Source organism: Schistocerca serialis, chromosome 3, assembly GCF_023864345.2.
Source record: "Schistocerca serialis cubense isolate TAMUIC-IGC-003099 chromosome 3, iqSchSeri2.2, whole genome shotgun sequence".
Lineage (NCBI taxonomy): Eukaryota > Metazoa > Arthropoda > Insecta > Orthoptera > Acrididae > Schistocerca > Schistocerca serialis.
In genome coordinates this window covers 633,796,517-633,804,724 of record NC_064640.1, presented here as the reverse complement: position 1 = coordinate 633,804,724, position 8,208 = coordinate 633,796,517, and the positions used below count along the sequence as shown (strand labels likewise).

At 44.7% G+C, this 8,208-nt stretch overlaps 1 pseudogene; it reads right to left on the bottom strand.

The window, feature by feature from the left end:
• Positions 1–2,247: 2,247 nt before the first annotated feature.
• On the bottom strand, positions 2,248–2,365 carry LOC126471837 (5S ribosomal RNA; annotated as a pseudogene).
• Between the last annotated feature and the right edge of the window lie 5,843 nt (positions 2,366–8,208).

Sequence of the window (8,208 nt, the reverse complement as noted above, 5' to 3'; positions counted from 1 at the left end):
CTTTCCTGGAAGAGCCTGCGCCTGTTTCTTTGACCTCGGCCAACCTGGCCATATCTCCTAGCCGTCCTCGCCGACGTAAAAAAAATCTATTGCCGTAACTGTTTTTACTAGTGGCAAACAAACTCTGTAATTTCCAGTCATACCTACAATTACTCGTTCTGATGGCTTGCTACGTAGCTGACATGGCTGCATTGTCTCTGCGGGGATTATGTAATTAACAAAGGATGAAAAATGGTTTGCCCTAATGGTTACCACCTTTCAAACTAATAACATAAAAACATAATTTTTCCCTTCATTGCCGGACGCACTATGGACACCCGCTGACGACTTCTGAACCACGGAAGCGCTGCTATGCCCCTTGCAATAGCTCCTGCCTATTCAGACAACAAGTTCCTGGGCTACCAACAGTATGCTCCATGTTTCCTTCCCGTACTTCTCTCTGTTCACCTGAAGAAAACTACGTCAGCGAGACATTACTACCATGCACTTTACATCCTGACACATGACTTTCTTGAAACGACAGTGCACCTAGATCATATGTTAAAATGCGACAGGGTGTTATAGTTAACCCCTTTCATTATTACTCACTGCTTGGAGTCCTCCACGTAATCTTTAATAGTGTATTATGCATTACCTATGAAGATGTTTTAGCTGACTTTTTTAGTAGCTGTATTTCAATAATATCTTATATTTCCTTGGGCAATTTACTATTCAGTTTTATTCCCTGGCAGAAAATACTGACTTTAGAATTTTTTTTCCTTGGTAAATGTAAGTCCATGGTGGATCTTGTTGAATGATTATGCACAGAACTATTACCACAATTCTTAACAATGTTTTCCCTTATATGCACTACAGATTGGTAGCTGTACTCACTTGGCGGAGTAAGGATGTTTCAGGAAATTCGTGACACCTGGTTCCATTAGAACAATTTATTCATTAGCTACCGGTTTCAGTCACTGACCATCACCTGGCACTACTGCAAGTAACATCTCAATTATGCTGAACCAAACAATCGTTTTAACTGCCAGTTTCATGAGCATTAGTATAGAAGAGCCATACTTTTTATACATCAGCACTCTTGCCCATGTACACACAACAGGCAAACTAAGTTATGAGCGGCCGGCCGGAGTGGCCGAGCGGTTCTAGGCGCTACAGTCTGGAACCGCGCGACCGCTACGGTCGCAGGTTCGAATCCTGCCTTGGACATGGATGTGTGTGATGTCCTTAGGTTAGTTAGGTTTAAGTAGTTCTACGTTCTAGGAGACTGATGACCTCAGCAGTTAAGTTCCATAGTGCTCAGAGCCATTTGAGTTATGAGCGTAAAGGGCAAGGTGGACTACATCTGTAGTGTGTGGATAAGTTGAGAATTTGGGTCTGACAGGGGGGGGGGGGGGGTGTGCTATAGTAGTTTGTGCAGTTGGAATGACCATTGCATCAAGGTGGCTTAGTGGTCAGAACATCTGCCTAGTAAGTAGGAAATCTGGGTTCGAATCTGAGTCCGGCACAAATTTTCAACTTTCTTCATTGATATCAGTCAATGACCGTTCGCAGCCACTGCCTGTAATTCCTTTGTGTCTTAATTCGTAATGGCTGCTGGATCAAAATGGTGTCTGTTCTTTCGAACATGTCAGAAAGAACAGACACTATATATAGTTACAGAAGGACCATGTCAGTGTATTCCTCAAACGTGGCCCCCTACCATGTTGCTCTAACACCGACAGACACATGAATGAGGCTCGAAGCAGGTCAGAGAGGTATGATTGACGTTCAGTGACATCAACCGATCCGACGTAAGCACCCGCTACCTCCCTTAGCCATCATGACTACTCTGTGGCCTACCTACCAAGCAAACATGTTTTCAAGCGGCTGTAGCTCGTTTCAGGACGTGATTTCCTGTTCAAAATATTATGTACTCACTCCCCTCTAAAAGTCCTAGGAGATTGTAACCCGCTGCTGACAGTTTCTAAATAGTTCCTTAAAATGAGCGCAACTACTACTTCTAGTTATTATTCTTATGGTATTTACTAAAAAAAACTAAACTCCTCCCGAACAGGCCATGAAGGTCCAACGGTAGCGACCGGCCGCCGTGTCATCCTCAGCCCATACGCGTCACCGGATGCGGATACGGAGGGACATGTGGTCAGCAAACCGCTCTCCCGGCCGTATGTCAGTTTCCGAGACCGGAGCCGCTATTTCTCAATCAAGTAGCTCTTCAGTTTGCCTCACAAGGGCTGAGCGCACCCCGCTTGCCAACAGGGCTAGGGAGACCGGATGGTCACCCATCCAAGTCGTAGCCCAGCCCGACAGCGCTTAACTTCGGTGATCTGACGGGAACCGGTGTTACCACTGCGGCAAGGCCGTTGGCTTATGGTATTTACTGCCCAACCATAAACATCCACGAGCGTTTCATTTGTTTTCCCTTATAGGAGCTCTGGTGTTTTACGACTGACTATGTTTTACTGTCATCAGCCGATGAAAACTTTTTCTCCACGACTTATACCATCTGGAGTGTCGCTGATACACTGCATACTAAGGACAGAACTGGACCCAATACCTTAGCCTGAGGAACACCAGTGCTTACGTATTTCTTGTCGGACAACTGTTTTACTTAAACAATATCATCAGCAGACATGCGAACTATGTCTACCTTTGCACTCCATGTAATACTGGAACCAATTGTTAGCCATTCCTTCTACTCCTAACGCTTCTACTTTCACGATTCAGCCTTCTCTACGAGGAATGTTCATACGACACCAAGTTTTGTACTGTTCGGTGATAGTTTTTCAGTCGTTTCTCCTGTCATCCTAATCGATTACTTCCGAATAGTATCTTAGCTATTATAAATTTTGTCGACTGATTTAGAATGCTTTTTACAGATTCCACTTGCGGATCGTATGCCATCAGGTCACCTATATAACTTACTTTAGGCCCCTCCGTATGGTTATATTCATGTACAGCGACTATAATATCTTCCTTGGTATTATGATGAATCGTTTCAAGTTAAATTATCCGCATATGGAGGCTCTTATCTACGGCCGCGATTCTGATTTCATTTGAAAAAAATTAGAAATTTGTGGCAAGGACTTATGGGACCAAACTGCTGAGGACAACACACACACCCATGCCCGAGGAAGGACTCGAACGGAATGGCGTATGTTGTTTCTAGGTATTGGCAGGGCCCTGTTATTACAGCCTTATGCGTGCACAGCCCGTGTAACTTCCTCAGAGACACATCCCGCAGACAAACACAGAAGTAGCGCGAGTGAGCTCTTCATGAATGTTAACATGAAATCAAAGAGATAACGAAGAAACAAAGACGACGTATAGCCATATCGGGTAGCCTGGAAATCCAGATTCCGTCGTGAGCAGAAAGTTAACAATACACTGTAAATACGCTAAATAATTACAGTTATTACAAAAATCTCCTGTATATTCGTACGGTGTTTCTTACGTATTAATTTACGTCAGTATTTTACTGATAAGCTTTGGCTCTGGCTAGATGTTTTATGATGTTAAGGTCAGTCACTCTATATTGCTTATTCATCAGGTCTGTAAATATTCTATCTGCTAGACACCGAAAGGCAGAAATGTTTTGGCTGTTCGGATTACAGGAATTACAGTGTATTGTAGTAATTGGTTTTCTGTCCAGCAAGCACTCGGTTCTGAGAATAATTTGAGAAAGCAGTGAACTCAGGAACTTTGTTACGAATGCTTCGGCAATTTCCTGTTAAAAATCTCTTATTAAATTTACTTCTGACGTTCGTCATCTTTCTTTGATTGTGGCGGGGAGCTTGTGTTTACGGTGTGTGTGTGTGTGTGTGTGTGTGTGTGTGTGAAAGAGAGAGAGAGAGAGAGAGAGAGTTTTCTCACATGCTCTGCATACCGAGGATTTAAATATCCTTGGAAAAAAAAATGGTTAAAATGGCTCTGAGCACTATGGGACTCAACTGCTGAGGTCATTAGTCCCCTAGAACTTAGAACTAGTTAAACCTAACTAACCTAAGGACATCACACACATCCATACCCGAGGCAGGATTCGAACCTGCGACCGTAGCAGTCTCGCGGTTCCAGGCTGCAGCGCCTAGAACCGCACGGCCAATTCGGCCGGCATATCCTTGGACAGCCCTGTCTCGTTTCATTTGTACCTTGAAAATGACGTGGTGTGCAACTATGGAACTGTCGACGGTTATCGAGGACGGTCATCTTGTTGCGTTCCCGTAAGTTATTTGAACATTTTACGCCACGGGAGAAAATCAAGTTTTATATATTTCCTTTTTATATTTCATGTGATATTCGGGGATGAGCAAGGGAGGAACTCACTTCTACGGCTACACACACTCACGTTTGCATGACATATTGAGGAGTGTACACTAGCAGCTGACGTTCAGGCTGAAACCTGACACATAGGGCAGTGTGAACCAATGGAAAATATATATTTTTTACATATTTCCTTTTTGTATTTCATGTGATATTCGGGGATGAGCAAGGGAGGAACTCACTTCTGCGGTTACACACACTCACGTTTGCATGACATATTGAGGAGTGTACACTAGCAGCTGATGCTCAGGCTAAAACCTGACACATAGGGCAGTGTGAACCAATGGAAAATGGAAATGAGCGTTTGGCATCATTGGCCGGGAGGACCCTTACGGGGCAGGTCCGGCCGCCTTGGAGCAGGTCTTGCTACATTTGACTCCACACTGGGCGGGCTGCGCGTTGTATGGGGATGAAATGGTGATGGAAACAACACAACACGCAGTCCCTGAGCGGAGAAAATCCCCGACCCAGCCGGGAACCGAACCCAGGCCCGTAGGACGGCAATCCGTGACGCAGACCACTCAGCTATCGGGGCGGACAGTGTGAACCAATGAGAGGATGTGAATGGCTAGGCAACATAACGTCACCACTACTGCTGCGCCCGTTTAGAGTTCCGTTGTTGTCACAGACACAATGGACTAAGCAGCGAACGGTTCCACATCCACCCATTCGAAGCCAGGAATGGAGCGAGTGCGAATCTAATGTTGGGGTTGCATACTTTACAAATCAAGGCACCGCTGTTATATCAGTGCTAACGGGCTACCTTCGTTCCCGCTGTAGTTCCTCGAGTATGACTTGCCTGAGAACTTGGCGATGCAGTCTCTTCACACTCGTCGATTCGTTCTCTCTTAAACCGTTGTCACACGGGGCGATGCAGCTGACGTTGACGTGCACGCAGACCAGATATCCAACGTCACGAGACACAGCGCCGTAGACACACGGGGGAAACTGAGGAAAATGATTTTGCACTCCCAGCGCTCTCCAGCGGCAATTGTCGGGTTTATTTGGCTCGCATATCATACAACGAAAATGAACGCGCTTAAAAATGTCCTACGTTAGCTCTATTAAAACACACGTTTCCACCCTTTTCCATACGGCAGACATGCTGTTATGTCTGCAGTATATATAATTAAAATCTTCAGTATCTGTGAACGTGTAATATGACAAAAAGGAAAGAAACATGTCTATTCAGTAAGGATATCAGCTTATAAAAGTTCACCAAATCGAACAAACTCACTCCTGACAGAGAGCACACTTATACAGGGTGTCTCAAACCTTTCAGACCAAATAGAAGCAGGTGATAATGGCACCACAACCAATTATGTTGAGGTAGGGAACCAATGGTCGGAAATGCGTATTTAATGTGTTATGGACAGACACAGCGTACATCACAATGCATGCCTGACAACAGCTCATGAAGTTCTGCCGCACTCTCTCAAAGGTCCCTAGTGTCTATAGTACCACAAGACAGGCAGCTTGGAACCTAGCAAGCAGATATTAATTCGTATCTACAGGGGTTTCATATCTGTACGCAACGTCTTGATGTAACCCCAGATCAAAAGGTCCAGAGGTGTGAGATCCAGCTATTGCCTATGCGATGATACAGAACCTACCTTTACAATGCAATGCAGTACGAACAGTATGGTAGTATTTCTTATTGGGAAAATTAGGACGACTCCACATCATACAGGAACTGGAAAAAGGACAGGGATTTTGCTGCTGCATCACGATGCAGGTACTACAGTCCAAAGGAGATCTGCGTCCCTCGGGGTGCATTCACATCTGTCACCCAAACATTCTATCATCGTTATTCTGTGCCATGAAACAGAGAAAAACTACGAACTATAAAAGGTCCGCTAACTTCATCTGACAGAGAACTCTTCCAATATATCAGATACAGATACTGTCCATGTGCCGGCGCTGAGCATTTGTGGCGATCCTATTAAATATACAGGTATTGATCCATGGGAACGGGTGGGCAGTGATCGAAGTTGCTTGCGCAGACCAGTGTAAAGTTTCATCGCCTGTACCATAGGAGGACCATATTCCACAGACCATGAGTCACAAGAGAGGGTCCCTGTGTCCCTGTGTTGTTGTTTGAAACATAGTTTTTTTCTGCTGTAACACGGTTTTACATTGGCATAGATCTTGCTTTTCCACCACGACTTTGAGGTCTGTGTCATATTCTAAACTGACATTAGCACATTTTGATCCATCAGCTCTCACAGGAAATTGGACATCACACACGGTAAATCATGTTGCTGCTACTTCCACAACACACACACTGGATGACTGGAATAAAAAACAGCCACATCATAAGGAGACTGGAACAGTGTGGCAGCATTGTGGTGTGTTTCCAAACAGCTCGTCTTTCACAGTGCTGGGATAGCTGATGGCTTGGTCTTCTGTTTCAGTTGATCCCTTATATTGCAATCATGTATGTGATCACTGTTTTGGTGCTAGCCATACACGGAAGGTGTTGCTCCTTCATCAAGACTCTTTCTCCATCTTAAACAAGCGATGTCAGTCAATCATTATGTGGCAATCAATGTGTACCAGTGGACAGATGGGATGGAAAAGACACCACCGATGTACTGTAATAAGCATCACAGTTGATAGTGCGATCAATTTTAGTAATTTTACCAGTTTTTTACAACGCTGACCAGTGACACGGCAGCATGCACCCCAATTTATTAATTCTACATCTACATCTACATCCATACTCCGCAAGCCAACTGACGGTGTGGCGGAGGGTACCTTGAGTGCCTCTATCTGTTCTCCCTTCTATTCCAGTCTCATATTGTTCGTGGAAAGAAGGATTGTCGGCATGCCTCTGTGTGGGCTCTAATCTCTGATTTTATCCTCATGGTCTCTTCGCGAGATATACGTAGGAGGGAGCAATATACTGCTTGACTCCTCGGTGGAGGTATGTTCTCAAAACTTCAAAAAAAGCCCGTACCGAGGTACTGAGCGTCTCTCCTGCAGAGACTTCCACTGGAGTTTACCTATCATTTCCGTTACGCTTTCGCGATTACTAAATGATCCTGTAATGAAGCGCGCTGCTCTCCGTTGGATCTTCTCTATCTCTTCTATCAACCCTATCTGGTACGGATCCCACACTGCTGAGCAGTATTCAAGCAGTGGGTGAGCAAGCGTACTGTAACCTACTTCCTTTGATTTCCGATTGCATTTCCTTAGGATTCTTCCAATGAATCTCAGTCTGGCATCTGCTTTACCGACTTTATATGATCATTCCATTTTAAATCACTCCTAATGCGTACTCCCAGATAATTTATGAAATCAACTGCTTCCAGTTGATGATCGGCTATATTGTAGCTAAATGATAAGGGATCTTTCTTTCTATGTATTCGCAGCACATTACACTTGTCTACATTGAGATTCAATTGCCATTCCCTGCACCATGCGTCAATTCGCTGCAGATCCTCCTGCATTTCAGTACAATTTTCCATTGTTACAACCTCTCGATATACCACAGCATAATTTGCAAAAAGCCTCAGTGAACTTCCAATGTCATCCACAAGGCCATTTATGTAAATTGTGAATAGCAACGGTCCTACGACACTCCCCTGCGGCACACCTGAAATCACTCTTACTTCGGAAGACTTTTCTCCATGGAGAATGACATGCTGCGTTCTGTTATCTAGGAACTCTTCAATCCAATCACGCAATTGGTCTGATAGTCCATATGCTCTTACTTTGTTCATTAAACGACTGTGGGGAACTGTATCGAACGCCTTGCGGAAGTCAAGAAACACGGCATCTACCTGGGAACCCGCGTCTATGGCCCTCTGAGTCTCGTGGACGAATAGCGCGAGCTGGGTTTCACACGATCGTCTTTTTCGAAACCCATGCTGATTCCTACAGAGTAGA